Genomic DNA, 15505 nt, shown 5'->3' with positions numbered 1-15505 from the left:
TGTTCAACTCTTACTGAGTTAGGACTAAGTTCACACCTCATTTGGTGGGACTGTTTCAAATGCTGATATGAGCAAATTTACTCAAATTCTATTTTAGTTTTGATTCTATTGAATTGGCCATCAGATTAGATTCAGTCCAAGTAACTTTGATCTGAATTAAAAGTGCCCCATTTGCTCTGAAATGTCATGTATGTCTCTGTCTGACACCCTCTCTCTTATGGTTACCCCCACAAAATGCCAGCATTTCCTGGTTGTTTCCTGGTAGCAGTTGCCCAGTGAGTCATCAGTGACTCTTACCTGTAGTCCCACTTGTAGTCCCACCTGTATGGCATTATCGGCGATCCCACATGGATTTTTTGTAATTACTTAATAAATGATACTTTTGCTATTATCATTAAGAAACATATAGTGTACAGGGATATATAGAGATGTATCTGTAGATGCCAGTACATTATGCATGGTGTAAGGAACCATACTCACTTGACCAGTGTACAGAGGCAGGGACACCACAAAGTTCATCAAAGTCTTCTTTATTTATGCTTGTCCAAATACGTACAGCCGATAAATCCGGATCAACATCCGGGTCCAGCAAGCACAGCACACACTGACAGTGTTACCACACGCTGTCTACCTTCTTCCCCCAGACTGAGACATACCTAAGTTCAGCAGCAGGATTAAATAGAATCCCTGGACATGAACATGCCCCAAGTACCGGACTGGAGCATGGGGAACAGGCACCCACCCAGCACATTGCTTGTTCCCAGTAAAAGCCCGACCCGGACTAGCTAGAAACAGGTATGCTATTTATCATGATGTCCACCAACTACCTTAGTGAACACCTAATCTAGGGTCTTTACTCCACCAAGGACGGGCACCTTGGTGACACGTTCCCGGTGCAAACAAAACCTATTTTAGAATGCTTCCTGCAACATTCTGGGTGACACATATCTCCCATCATAAATGACTCCTGTCATTGCCTCACAATGGGAAGAATACTACTGAGGTTTTTAGTTAGAGAAAATCCTTCCATTGACTTCAGTTGAACCTGCAGCTAAACTGGTAAGATTACTGCCTCCCATACTGCAGGTCTTTGATTCAAGCCTGGCTGGGACAATCTGGAAAAAAGAGTAATAAAAGTTGAATATACAGGGTTGTCCTCAAGCACAGTCAGAATGCTGAAGGCCAATTCTCCTGCATGTCAGAGTGCAGACTCTGGGACTCCATAGAAAAAAGGAAAGACTCCTTACAGCACAGGATTCAAGTGTTCCTATGAACACTTGTTCCCAGTAATTGTCCTGGATATCATGCAGTGTAATAGGGGCTTAAAGAAATTTCCCAGTAAAAATAGCCTCTGAAACCGAAGAGTTATACTTACCTTTTGCCTGCCGCTTTGGTCCTCCGCACTGCCCCTACTGCCTCCATCTTCCGGTCCCCGTGCTGTTTTCACCTGGCAGTGCATGGGCATAGTCACATTCATCTCTTCATCCACTGACTGGATTCAGCGGTGATGTGGCCACTCATTAACTGGAGTGGTGTGTGTGACTATGTTCATGCACTGGCAGGTGTAAAAAGCACAGGGACTGGAAGATGGAGGCGGCGGGGGCAGTGCGGAGGACTAGAGCGTCAGGGAGCAGGTAAGTATGAATCTTCTATTTCAGAGTCCATGCTGCAGGAACTTGTTTAAAAATTTTTTTTTACTGGAAAAACATGTAAAAGTGGCAACACTTCCTTCCATCCTGCCTCCTATTCATAAATCAACGCTTTTGTTTACTGCAGAGACGGCGCTCAATAGTTATTACCTCCTCCTGGCAATAACCAGTAAGCACTTTACCTTACTAGCAGGGAAAACACTCATTGGTTAACACTTTAATGACCAGGCCTGTAAAAAGAATTAATCACCAGACACTTTTTGTGATAGCGCATGTGTTGGTACTGAAATCATTTTTGCAATATTTTTGTATGTGACACACAGGGCATTTTAGTTTTATTTGGGGGAAACTATACAAAACATTTTTAAAAAGTCATTTTTTTTTCTAAATATAGATCCTTATTCTTTAAATATGCAAACTGACACCAAAATAAACTATTATAATTAGTTCCCTATTTTGTGTTGGTTGTTTTATTATATATTATATATAGTTTCATATGAATGGAGCAATATCGAAGATGGTTTTAGTTGGTGTGGGTGTTTTTTCTTTTATGTTTTTTTTTTTACTTAACGGGGTTCAGAGCTTAACCCGGACATATTCCCTTCTTCCCCCACTCAGCCCCTCTTGACATGAGCATCGAAGCATTTCATGCTCTGAAGCTCTTCAGCGCAGGGCAAGGGCTTTCTTGTTTACATTTTCACACTGCTAGGCGGAGGCTTCCGCCTAGCAGTGTTCCCGGTAATGTCACCGACGCTGAGTGGGCTTTAGCACTGCCCTAGCCATTTTACAGGCCCCAGAGGAGCCCCAGTTATAGGGGAAACCAGCCTGCTGGTTGGCGGGAAGTTGTACAAGGCAGGGCTGACTCTGACCCTGCAGCTCTGCGCTCCCCTGCCCCCAAGATGCCGGGTCCACACTGCAGAGCACTCATTGAGAAGAAGGCAGAAGAGCTCTTCGGCTCCCCCACTGTCACTTACAGCCAGGGGCCCAACCTGTAATCCAGCAAGAGTGCAGGACCATGCACTGTAATCCAGCGCAGTGCAGCGCTCCGGGCAAAAACATAGCTGATCGCACGAACAGCTGTGTTTCTGCTCAGCAGGACGGGCTGTTCCAAATATGGCTCTGGGGCCCTCATGTGCCACTGGTTGTTCACCCCTGATTTAATTGATACATTTAGGTTGATATAATTTTTTTATAAATTATGATCCACTGTGCTGAATATCAACATTCTACGACATTTCAATATTTCTGGATTTCAGAGTTATAGACATTTCGTCTATTATCATTAGTAAATTATAATCATCAGAGTGAACCCCTTGCAAAATGTTGCCATTTGGGCAAAATGATTTTTCTGGGGAAAGCAGAGATCCTTCACGCTGGATGTTCAGATGAATGGCCATGCATGTCATACAAGGAAGGCTTGGAACCATCAGAATGGGAGGCAGCAGCTCTCATTTCTGGTTCATAGAGCAGGTTTCTGAGTGAGGGACCTCCCTTCTATGATGTTTACATGCCCTAAGGCTGGGTTCAGACCTGAGCGTACTGAACATACGCTCTGTATGCGCGATTGTACGGGCGTTTTCAATCGCACATACAGAGACAAGCGAACGCCCATTGTCGTGTTCCCGCTGAAGTCTATGTACGGGAACGCGCGACAAGACGCCCAAAGAAGTTCCTGTACTTCTTGGGGTGTTGGGCGTTTTACAGCGCGATCGTACGCACTGTAAAACGGTCAGATGAGAACCATTCCCATAGGGAATCATTGGTTCTTGCCTGTTGAGCGTTTTACAGCGCGTAGGAACGCGCTGTAAAACGCTCAGGTCTGAACCGGCTGTAAGAGGACAGAGGTTGTATTCATGAGGTAACCTCTTTAAAGGGATGGAGAAAATTACATTTTGTAGCAATAGTATACTGAATGTGTATATTTATAAAAAAAATTATCATTTTAGACAACTATTATTTTATCTGTGACCCAATTAGCAGTGTTTTATGCCACAGCTATTGCTCTATTCATAACACCATTTAAAATAATGAGGCCAAAGAACAGCAAAATAAGTTGCAATACAGCACATTTAGATAATGTTTACTTTTCCACTAAAAATGCAATGAATATCTTATTTTATGGGGAAAAAAAAGATCATATAATTGTCACATATGAACACATAAAAGTGTTGCAGGAGTGTGCAAGTCTATATAGTGTGTGCAGTAATTCATTGGGGGTACATGCATTCTAAGGGCTTGTTCACACGACCGTGCCGTGTTTTGCGGTCCGCAAATTGCGGATCCGCAAAACACAGATGCCGCCCATGTGCCGCCCATTTGCGGAACGGAACAGGATGGCCCATTATAGAAATGCCTATTCTTGTCCGCAAAACGGACAAGAATAGGATATGCCTCATAATTTTTGCGGGTCCACGGAACGGAGCAACGGATGCAGACAGCACACATTGGCCCTATTGAAGTGAATGGGTCCGCACCCGATACGCAAAAAATGCGGCTCAGATGTGGACCAAAACCACGGTTGTGTGAACAAGTCCTAAGCCTGAGGCTTCCTGCCTACAGCAGCCTCCATATAGCACATAGAGGCTGCCATACAGCCTACATGTGCTAATGCAAAGACTCCACTGTATTTTCTCCCATCTTTTATTTTTATGCCTTAAAATGGTTGTCTTTTTATTTTTTAAATCTAACCCTTCCCCCCCCAAGTTTACCTGTGGAAAAATCCATACTGACCAACTCTCTGATGCTCAGTTCTGGTTCCCTAGCTCTTTTCACTGATTTTCTGGTCCCCATCTGTCAACTTCCTTATAGACAGGGTCACCTTCACTGCTGCAGCCAATGACTGGCCTCAGTGGTGATGTGTTCCTGAGCGACATGTGACCCAGTAGTGACATGCTTTACCGCTGGGGCCAGTCACTGGTGGTAGCGGCGCACATGACCCTGTCCATATAGAAGTTGATAGATGGGATCGGAAGACCAGTGAAGACAGCCAGGGAACTGGAACAGAATGGTGAAGAGCAGGTAAATATGGGTTTCCCCACAGGTTCAATTGGTTGGGGGAATAAAAAAAAGTCTGAAAAAAACCTTTAAGAGTAGAATTTCGTCTGCATAGCACATTTAGTTAAGCATGATGCAATTATTTTTCAGTCAGCTGTAATCTGGCAATCTAGAGGTTTTACAGACCATTATGTGCATGAGCCCTTGTACAATCTGTCCATGTAGAGATCAAAATGTGCACGCTCAGTGTTAGTAGGCTGTATTCAAGAGGCAAACTGCATATTCATTGTTCACACATGTAAAAAACCTTCTAACAGACACAATAAAGCAAACTAATTTGGATTGGATACAATACACACAGCTTATATTGCAGTGTTATAAGAAGATAACATGTCATACTTACCCAGGATGTTTTCTCCTCTGCAGTTATCAGATTTCTGGCGGTAGAAGAATGTACAGTACTCAGTGTACCACATCACTGTAGCATCCAAGAGGATATTTTGTGGCACTTACTCAGGTACAGTTTTTGCAAATTTTTATCTCTACCAGACTCATAATTTTGTATGTTTACTTGTAGAAGATAGTTTCATTAAGATTTAAGAGCTTCCATGTAATCATATTGTATATATGGTTTGGTGTAGTACTAAAAAGAAGAAAAATCAACTTGCTATAAACTATGGGGGTATTTATTAAGGCCGGTGTTTTAGACTACTATAGGCGTATTTCTGGATAGTTAATGACCCCCTATTTGGTTTCCTTGACCGGTTGTATGGAAAAGTGGTCATTGAGAAGTTTTCATTATGAGTGGCACGGTGCGTTGTTTTATAGATAATGTCACAAGTACACGAGTTCTATAATCATACTGCTTGGTATGACCAGCAGTTAGCCAATGAGATATAGCACTGACTCCTATTTATTTGGTTCTGCACACTAAGCACAAGTTATTTATTTGCTTCACTCCATTTAGAGTCCATGAACAGTGATGGCCAGTTACCAGTGTTCGCCCGCAAACACATGCGGGCTGCCATCTTTTCTCACAAGTCCGGCGAGGCACAGGTAAGCCCTTACCTGTGCCTGTGCCGCGAGCCGGTCTGAAACAAATACGGTCAGCGGGAGCAGGCAGTCCGAGAACAGCCCGATGAAGGCCCCTGGCGGCTGTTCTTGGAACTGCCTGCTCCCGGTGACCGCATTTGATTTCAGACCGGCTCGCGCACAGGCACAGCTAAGGGCTTACCTGTGCATCGCCGGACTTGTGAGAAAAGATGGCAGCCCGCATGTGTTCGCGGGCGAACAATGCGAACTGGCCATCACAGTCCATGAGCACGGTCAGCCTTTACAGCATCAATCAGCATCATTTAACCCGCTGATATTCCTCCTAGAAATGTAGGAATAAAATGACATCTGGGTGTTGCCAGTTGGGCATGTCTCTCCGCAGTCTGACACTCCCCAATCAGTGCTGTCTGTGTAGGGACAGTAAGGGGAGTAGTAACACACCGCAGAGGTCCAAGAAACGTGCTAAACATAATGGTTCAGATTTATTAATTTACAAAATTATCAAATTATGGTGCATGCTATATTTGTGCTATAATTTGCAACCTTCTACACTTCTTGGCAATTTTCATGAGTGTTGAGAAAGTGTATTGGGCTTAGAAGAAAGGAGGCATGGCCTCTGGGCCCAACAGATTTACTTTGATTTATGCCAGAAACTGTAGTGAATTATAGCTGAAATCTGTGCTCATAAGTGGAGTAAATTTCATTGCTCTGCTAGATTTATATCAAGCTGCCAGCTCAGGGGGAGTGTCTTTTCTGCTGCAGCTAAGGGGGCGTGTCTCAGCTCTCCCTATCACAGCTCAGGAGGCAGTTGTAGGATGAAACTGAGCATGTGCGGCCTTGTCAGTGACCGGGTCAAAGAAATAAGAAAAAATAACAAACAGCAGGTTTAATATTTTATTAAATAACTCAACTCATTTTTTAATTATATGCTATTACAAAAGTATTCAGATCCAGGTGCTGGTTTGAAAACTGTTGAATATTTTTCGTCGTACAATCCCTTTATGCCCCCCTGAAATGAACGGAGCGACTGATCGCACATGCGACTGCCAACTTCATTAATTTCTGTGGGAATTCCGGAGATAGCCAAATGCTGTGTTCAGCTATCTCTTAAAGTCTGACTGTCTGCTCCGTTCAGGGTGGCTGCAGGGGGTACGGGGCCCCAGTCTTGTGATCGGTAGGGGTCCCAGCAGTAGGAGCCCCACTGATCTAATAGTTATCCTGTCGAATACCCCTTTAAGAATTGTTTGTCTCTCTTCCTTACAAAGTCGGCTGTTTGCAGATTGCTGCGGCTGCTGGATTCAGAAAGGTGCTGTCTCTGATGAGACAACCTAGTCTTAATGTTTACAGGTTACATATTATACATTTACAGGTTAGGTAAAATCTCATAGTCCTGTTAGTTCCTTGCCCTTTCTTCCCCAGCCTTTCTAGAAAAGTCCTGCACACAGTGCCATTGTACTATCCCCATGCTTAAACATCTGCTGTAATTCCAATTTTTTTATTAAAATTCACTCGTTATTCACATTCACAAGATCAAACTGTTATATTGTCGCTATTGCTTTTATTACATATTTACCAGTATTCAATGGATTCTAGCCGCAAGAAAATAAACTTGTCAGCTCAATAGCTTATTTATTTCAACAATGCATTTGCAGAGATAATAAGTAACCATTTCTCTAATCGCTAATAACCGAATCGTCTCTCTGCCTTCGTGTGTTTGCCGTTGTGGTCTTAGCGTTGTTCTCATTTTAAATTGTTTCTTTGTATAATATAGTGTCAAAATAAGTCTTCAAAGAATAGAAAAGAATTCATCTTTACGACAACTTGACTGTTATTTAAAGGAATAGTTTGTAAACTGTGCCGGCTTTTTTTTTTCTCTTGCCTTTACTTCTGTATCTTTTTCTTTTTCCTTACAAAGAATGAAATGATGGCTGGTGATACAGTAGATTATGAGCTTGTTCTGTTGCCATGTGCTCCTTGTCGCGGCTCTAGTTTTTTTTTCTGGTTTGTATGATGCGTAACTACAACACAGAGAGATAATGCCAAGTATTGAACACATCTTTGCAGCGTAACAATAGTGCACTAATTATGAAGAGTGCAGATTGAGATTCTTTTGCCCACACAGTTTTAATGTCACCCCTCACTAAATGCAGCAATTAAAATTTAGCTTAGATTTTTTTTCTTTTCTCTTCAATATTCCTTCAAATGTCCAATAATATTGTGCCTGTCAGTACAGCATAAACCATTCTATTATTCTTCTATTATCATCTCTCTAAAATGAAAAGTCTTCTACCAGTGAGCACAAAGTGAATGTGCGAAAATGTCACTGCAAGATTTACAGTTGTCTGTTGAGTTCAAATTCTTTAGTATTACTGGCTGGTATCTCCCCCACCCTCCACCAGAGGGAGAGACAAAGAACGGACAGACACCAGGTGTATGCAATGGGGCCTCTCCCTGGGTGTGTCCCATGAGGTGCTATTTATTTACCATAAAGCCTGGGACACACCCTCTTACATACTACGGATCAAAAATTACCAATCATGGATGTATATCAAAGTGACCAATCAAAGATGTATAGCAACAGAATGATGCATTTGTTATAATTAATGATTAATTAATGATTGTGATTTATATATATTTGTCTCTAAAATCCTGCTGTCCCTTTCCTTGCAGCCTGTAAAAATCACAAAAAGACAAGGGTTAGCAGATAGACACTAAAAGCATAAAAACCTAAAATGAAGAATGGTTAATAATTAAGAACAATTAGCACCGATTTCCTGATCTGAGAAGATATAATCTGGCTAGTCTTTTTCGCCATTGTAGAGATTGGATAGCTGGGACATCTTATTATTCCAATATATTATTGGAAAAGGAACTGGCCCAGGGATGGGATCTGGGAGCAGTATTGCATACACGTTTAGCATCTTTACCAAGTGGAGTCAAGAACTCTGTGTTATTAAGAGACACCATTGTAACGTGGAAAGCAGTGAGAAAACTATATAGTCTTTCCTTTCAGACTTCTAAATATATGACTTTATGGGCCCACCCAGAATTTGAGGTAGGAAGTACTAATAAATTATTTCAACACTGGAGGCAGAAGGGGATTGTTCAGGTGGTACATTTGTTGAACATTCAAGAGCAAAGGTACTTAACGCTGTCAGAACTAAGTGAAAAGTTTGGTTTGCATAAGGGTCAAGAAATGCAGTATTACCAGGTGATGCACTTTTGTAAGGCTAGGCTAAAGCAGATTTCCTCTGAATGTAAAGTAAATGGATTTGATACATTACTCAAACAGCTGAAAAATAAATGGTCATTATCGGACATCTATGGACAACTCAGGGATAGGGAAAATGATAAAACAGCAGTCACAATTAGTAGAGGGTGGGGTAAATTATTAGTGAGCCAAGACTGGAGGGAGAAGATATTGAAGGGATGGATTAGGACTAGGAAAGCGGTAGCGAGTGAAAAATGGAGAGAGACTCAACTGAAATTAATGCACAGAGCAATATATGCCTTTAACATTACTAACACCCGTAATACAGAGTCTTGGATAAATAAGTGTCCAAAGTGTGATCTTTTGAAGGCGGATTTGGATCACGGGATGTGGCTATGTCCTAAGACACGTCAATACTGGGAATGGGTGCTGTCTTGGATTAAAGACACGTGGCATATTACCATACCGTGTGAACCAGAAACGGTCTTATTTCATGTATTCCCGGATACGTTACAAGTGCCCAAACTGATCGATGGGGTGCTGCTGGTGGCCTTAAAATGTCTATTACAAAAATGGTTAGAACCACAAACACCCACAAACACAGAATTCCATAGTTTAATGAGGCACTTTCTGTTGATGGATCAGTTGGATGCAGAGTCCAATAAAAATAAGGGATCAACAGCTTTTTTGAATAAATGGTCAAAGTTTATTGTCAAACAGTTGTCAAAGGAAGAAACACAAACTCTTATGAGTAATTTTAAACACACTGAGTGGTATTTACAGAAAGATTTAAGAGGCACCCTAGGACAACTAAAAGTCACTTGAAGCGAGTGACATAGGTTTGAGAAGTTTGCCTTAGTTGTGTCTAGTCAAAATACACAGACTATGAGTAAGGTTGAAGTAAGAATGATATTAAGGTGGAGTTGCATCCAGACAAAAGGGGTTGGGACGGGGGAGGGGGGGGTTGAAGTTTATTAGTTATGCATACGTCAGATGTAACGCTCAACATCTGATCAGCGTAAGAAAAAGAAAATGTCAATGCTATTAATTGATATTTGAGATGTATGTATTATTTGTACCGTACTATTCAAATGTATCTGTAAGAATTCTCAGTATGCAGAAATGAAATAAAATGTTTTTGAAAAAAAAAAAAAAAAAAGAACAATTAGCACAATTCATGTTCATTAACCCTTTCATGACCAAGGGTCATTGATGCCCCAATGTCCAGGTCAAAATTTTCAAATCTGACATGCGTCACTTTATGTGGTAATAGCTTTGGAACACTTTTACTTATCCAGGCCATTCTGAGATTGTTTTCTCGTGACACATTGTACTTCATGATAGTCATATATTTGAGTCAATAAATTTCACCTTTATTTAGGAAAAAATCCCAAATTTACCAAAAATGTGGAAAAATTCACAATTTTCCAAATTTCAATTTCTCTGCTTCTAAAACAGAAAGTGATACCTAATAAAATATTTATTACTTAACATTCCCCATATGTCTATTTTATGTTGGCATCATTTTGGAAATGTCATTTTATTTTTTTAGGACGTTAGAAGGCTTAGAAGTTTAGAAGCAATTCTTATAATTTTTATGAAAATTTCCAAAACCCACTTTTTAAAGGACCAGTTCAGGTCTGAAGTCACTTTGTGGGGCTTACATAGTGGAAACCCCCATAAATGACCCCATTGTAGAAACTACACCCCTAAAGTTACTCAAAACTGATTTTAAAAACTTTGTTAACCCTTTAGGCGTTCCACAAGAATTAAAGGAAAATGGAGATGAAATTTCAAAATTTCACATTTTTGGCAGATTTTCCATTTTATATATTTTTTTTCTTTAACACATTGAGAGTTAACAGCCAAACAAAACTCATAATTTATTACCCTGATTCCGCGGTTTACATAAACACCCCACATGTGGTCGTAAACTGCTGTACGGGCACACGGCAGGCGCAGAAGGAAAGGAATGCCATATGGTTTTTGGAAGGTAAATTGTGCTGGATTGGTTTTCTGAACGCCATATGTTTTTTATTTTTGTGCCGATCGTCTTGTGCAGGGGCTCGTTTTTTGCAGAAAGTGTTGAGGTTTTTATTGGTACCATTTTTGGGTACATAGGATTTTTTGATCATTCATTATTACACTTTATGTGGCAAGGTGACCCAAAAATTGGCAGTTTTGGAACAGTTTTCATTTATTTATTTTTACAGCGTTCATCTGAGGAGTTAGGTCATGTGATAGTTTTATAGAGAAGATCGTTACGGACGTGGCAATACCTAATATGTATACTTTTTCTTATTTATTTAAGTTTTACACGATAATAGCATTTTTGAAACCCAAAAAATGATGTTTTAGTGTCTCTATAGTCTGAGAGCCATAGCTTTTTTATTTTTTGGGCGATTGTCTTAAATAGGGTATCATTTTTTGCGGGACGAGGTGACGGTTTGATTGGTACTATTTTGGGGGTCATACGCCTTTTTGATCGCTTGCTGTTGCACTTTTTGTGATGTAAGGTGACAAATATAGCTTTTTTGGCAGAGTTTTTTTAATTTTAATTTTATGGTGTTTATCGGACGGGGTCTATCATGTGATATATTTATAGAGATGGTCGTTACGGACGCGGCGACACCTAATATGTGTATTTTATTTTATTTTTTCATTTTTTTATAGGAAAAGGCAATTTCTTTTTTCTAATTTACATTTTTATTTATTTATTTATTTTTACTTTTATTATTTTCACTTTTTTTTTTATCAGTTCCCTCTTGGATCTTGAAGATCCAGTGGGGCTGATAGTTGTACTATACTTTGCAATGCTCTTGCATTGCAAAGTATAGTACTTCCAGATTGCCTGTAGGTGGCAGCACTGGACGCCTTTGCCATGGCAACCAGACGCTTTTGCAAAGCGTCCGGTTGCCATGGCAACCATCGGGTGCTGCAATCACAGCGCTGCAGCCCCGATGGTGGAGAGAGGGAGCTCCCTCCCTCTGTTAACCCCATGGATGCCGCAACCGCGGCATCTATAGGGGTTACAGGAGAGTGTCAGCATAGAGCTGACACTCTCTGCTGATGGCGGCGGCTCAGTAATTGAGCCGCCGCCATCGCACACAGCAGGGGGATCGGGGGGGGGGGCAGCGCAGGAAAGAGGGGGGTTCCGGGAGGCTGCCCATAATATCGAGGGAGGCGGGCAGGAGAGCGGCTTGAAAATTAATGCAGGGGGCGGGGAGGCGGCGGACCGCATAAGTGCATGGGCACAGATCAGCGGGGCACAGATGAGGGGGCACAGATCTGCACTAAGTGCTTGGAGGGGCACAAATCGGGGAGCATGAGGTACACTATCTGCTTTCAGACTCTGATCTGCAGAGCGCAGATCAGAGCCTGAAACCGGCATTTAACACTGCCGCGATCCGATTGGTTAGTCTGCACAGACTAACCAATCGGATCGATTGCCGGCAAGGGGCCACTCTGATTGGTCCCTTGCCGGCATTACTGCACTGTATGCTGTCCGTGACAGCATACAGGGCAGGGGCAGAAGCTTTAATCCAAGCGCTTTGCAGCGCTTGGATTAAAGAGCTGCCAGAACGTTTATATACGTGGTAGCTGCACGGGGTATGTGCAGCTATCACGTATATATACAGATTGCAGACGTGAAGGGGTTAAAAACTTAATTTATTCCACAAGAATAACATATCGGGGCGGATTCACTAATCAAATTGAGGCCGAGTTCCAGAGCACAAGGCGTGCTCCAAATGTATTGACAAGAGGCATGCCTTAGGAAGGAAATGGGATCTGACTTAACTGAAAGAGCATAGCTTGAAGTGCACCACATTATGCCCAAATTTTTGCACAAAATAAATAGTCTAAGGTAAGCCATCCAGGCGAGTAGACAATAGTGTCTAAATATGTTCTACATTTTTTATAGCACATGAGCCACTGTGATAAATTTGAAACATCTAGTCTAGTTCTAAACTGTCTAAATTTAAGACAGTATTAAAGGGAATGTGTCACCTATAATTTTTTTTCTGACAGTTAAAACCAGATTGTGACACATTTTTTTTGTTCTAATGTTTTTACTTTTCTGATTGTAGATTTGTTTTATTCTATTAACTGATCTTGCCTGAGCTGATGTTAAAAGATATGCTTTACAGTAACCACCATGGGCCATAGACACAATGGACAGGAGTACACCTCAGCTATTGTGAATGGTGAATTCTCTGTTATATAAATATGAGGGATACCTGTCTGTGTAATCTTGACTGTGATGATTATTAGATGATTGCTGAAAGGTGATCTGAATAGACCAAGAAATAGTGCCTGTTATTGGGATTTTTTAAGTATAGCTAGTGACATGGAACACTAAAAATAACATCACCAAAAACTCTTTAGAATATGACTAAAATAAAAACTTGATTTAACAATACTGTAGGTCATTTGCTGCTGGCACATTCCCTTTAGCCTATTTGGACCATTATGTTTCAGTGTTTTATACTGGCGGAAAGTTCAAGGAATGGTGCTAACATCTCAGTTTAGTAGGAATGACACTGTAAATGTTAAAGTGCTTTCACACTAGCGTTAAAGTTTTCCGGTATTGAGTTCCGTCATAGGGGCTCAATACCGGAAAAAACGCATCCATTTTATCCTAATGCATTCTGAATGCAAAGCAATCTGTTCAGTATGCATCAGGATGTCTTCCGTTCGGTCCCTTTTACGGTATTACCTATCCACAGATTGATTCATATTTTAGGCTAATTTTATCTTTAGTATTGACGATGATAGTGACTGAGAATGTATCTGATGCATTCCAAAAAGGATTATGTGTAAATTTAGGTGTAGTTACCACATTATTTTTAAATAAGGATATTCCAAAATGGTTATATTTTACTAGATTGCATACTAGCAAGCAATGATTATGAGTATGTTCACTTTTCCAAAGTATTCATTTTAGAGGGTTTGTGATATATACACTACTCACAAAAAGTTAGGGATATTTGGCTTTCAGGTGAAATTGATGGAAAACTTAAAAAGTTCCCTATACAGTGATATTACATCATGAAAGTAGGGCATTTAAGTAGAAGCATGCAATGGTGATTTCCTCATGTCAAACAATCTATTCAAACAAAAGACAACACCAATAGCGGGTATACCCCCACAAAAATGTCAGTGTTTCAATAACTTGTCATGTGGCCTTGAGCATCAATTACAGCTTGACAACAATGCTGTTCACAAATCGAATTATGCTTGTGGTCAGGTACCTTTGTAAGTCGTCTAGCATGCAGGCCAAGCTGATATAAATGGTTTCTAATGGTCTGATATGACACTTAGGTGTCTCTCACCTCCCTTAGATGTGCCTGGAGTTGTGTGGCATTCATCATCCGGTTCCACAGGGCATTGTTCACAATGAAGCGGTAATCAGTCTGGGATGTGGGCAAAGGACATTTACTTCTATGTTTTTCTGTGACTCTTCCAGTCTCTCTGTATCTGTGTTACAACCTGCTGCTGATACTCTGTGATACTCTAAGCACAGTACCCATTTCTGTCTGAGAACATCCAGCTTGAAGCCTTGGAATGACGAGGTACTGTTGATCAATTGTTAGGTGTTGTCTTGGTCTCACAATGTCAAAATGTGAACAGCATGATGAGGAGAACTCTTTAAATACCAATTCTAATTGAACCAGGAAATGTATTGGGCGATTCATGGATCAAACACCTGTTGTGAACTTTGCCATTAAGCTCCTTGTTAGAGAACAGCAAGTTGTGCAAAAAGTACTGAAACATTGAAAGTTGGACATGTGCATTCAAAAGTTTAGAGAAGGTCACGTTCAGTGATGGTCAGTTTGCAGTGTTTGCCAGCGAACACATGCGGGCTGCCATCTTTAGTAAGGTAGACTCACCCGTCTGGCGATGCACAGGTAAGCCCTTACCTGTGCCTGTGCCGCAAGCCGGTCTGAAATCAAATGTGGCAGGCAGTTCAGAGCCACCGGGGGCCTTCATCGGGCTGTTCTCGGAACTGCCTGCTCCCGGTGACCGCATTTGATTTCAGACCAGCTCGCGGCACAGGTAAGGGCTTATCCTGTGCATCGCCAGACGGGTGAGTCTACCTTACTAAAGATGGCAGCCCACATGTGTTCGCTGGCGAACACTGCGAACTGACCATCACTGGTCACGTTAAGTTCACCTGTAAAGGTTAGAGTGCATTTTAGGTTCATCCTGAAATTTCACCCACAAACCAAATATCCGTAACTTTTTTGTGAATACTGTACACACTGTTCAAAGAATTCATACTGGCAATTTAAAAGAATAAGCTAAATCCTTTTAGTAATTTTCACCAAAGGAAAAAACATTAGCACCTTTCGTATATTTTCTACTACTCTACCTGCTCATATACACTGTGTGCATTGAGCTACTCTGTTTGGAATTAACAAGATTTCCAAGTGTGAACAATTTAAGTAAAACGATTGTGACACCACAAATCAGGTGTGCCCTTCCTTGTGGCAAGTTTGAGGATCATTTCTGTTATTCTTTAACTGTGTAGTGTCATGCAACCCCCCTTGTATGACCCTATTGTCACACTGAGTCACAAGCATCCAGGAAATGAAAT

The 15505-nt window shown here is 41.2% G+C and overlaps 1 protein-coding gene across 2 annotated transcripts in view; it reads left to right on the top strand.

The window, feature by feature from the left end:
• The first annotated feature begins 5071 nt into the window (after positions 1 to 5071).
• Positions 5072 to 15505, top strand: part of APBA2 (amyloid beta precursor protein binding family A member 2) — a 413133-nt gene continuing 402699 nt past the window's right edge. For both annotated transcript variants that reach the window (XM_044283308.1, XM_044283307.1), the window contains exon 1: positions 5072 to 5160. The gene's annotated coding sequence lies outside the window, so the exon portion shown is untranslated. The remainder of the gene's footprint in view (positions 5161 to 15505) is intronic.

The sequence above is a fragment of the Bufo gargarizans genome, chromosome 2, assembly GCF_014858855.1.
Source record: "Bufo gargarizans isolate SCDJY-AF-19 chromosome 2, ASM1485885v1, whole genome shotgun sequence".
NCBI classification, from domain to species: domain Eukaryota; kingdom Metazoa; phylum Chordata; class Amphibia; order Anura; family Bufonidae; genus Bufo; species Bufo gargarizans.
Note: the sequence above shows the minus strand (reverse complement) of the source record. Positions and strands in the feature narration are given on the sequence as shown.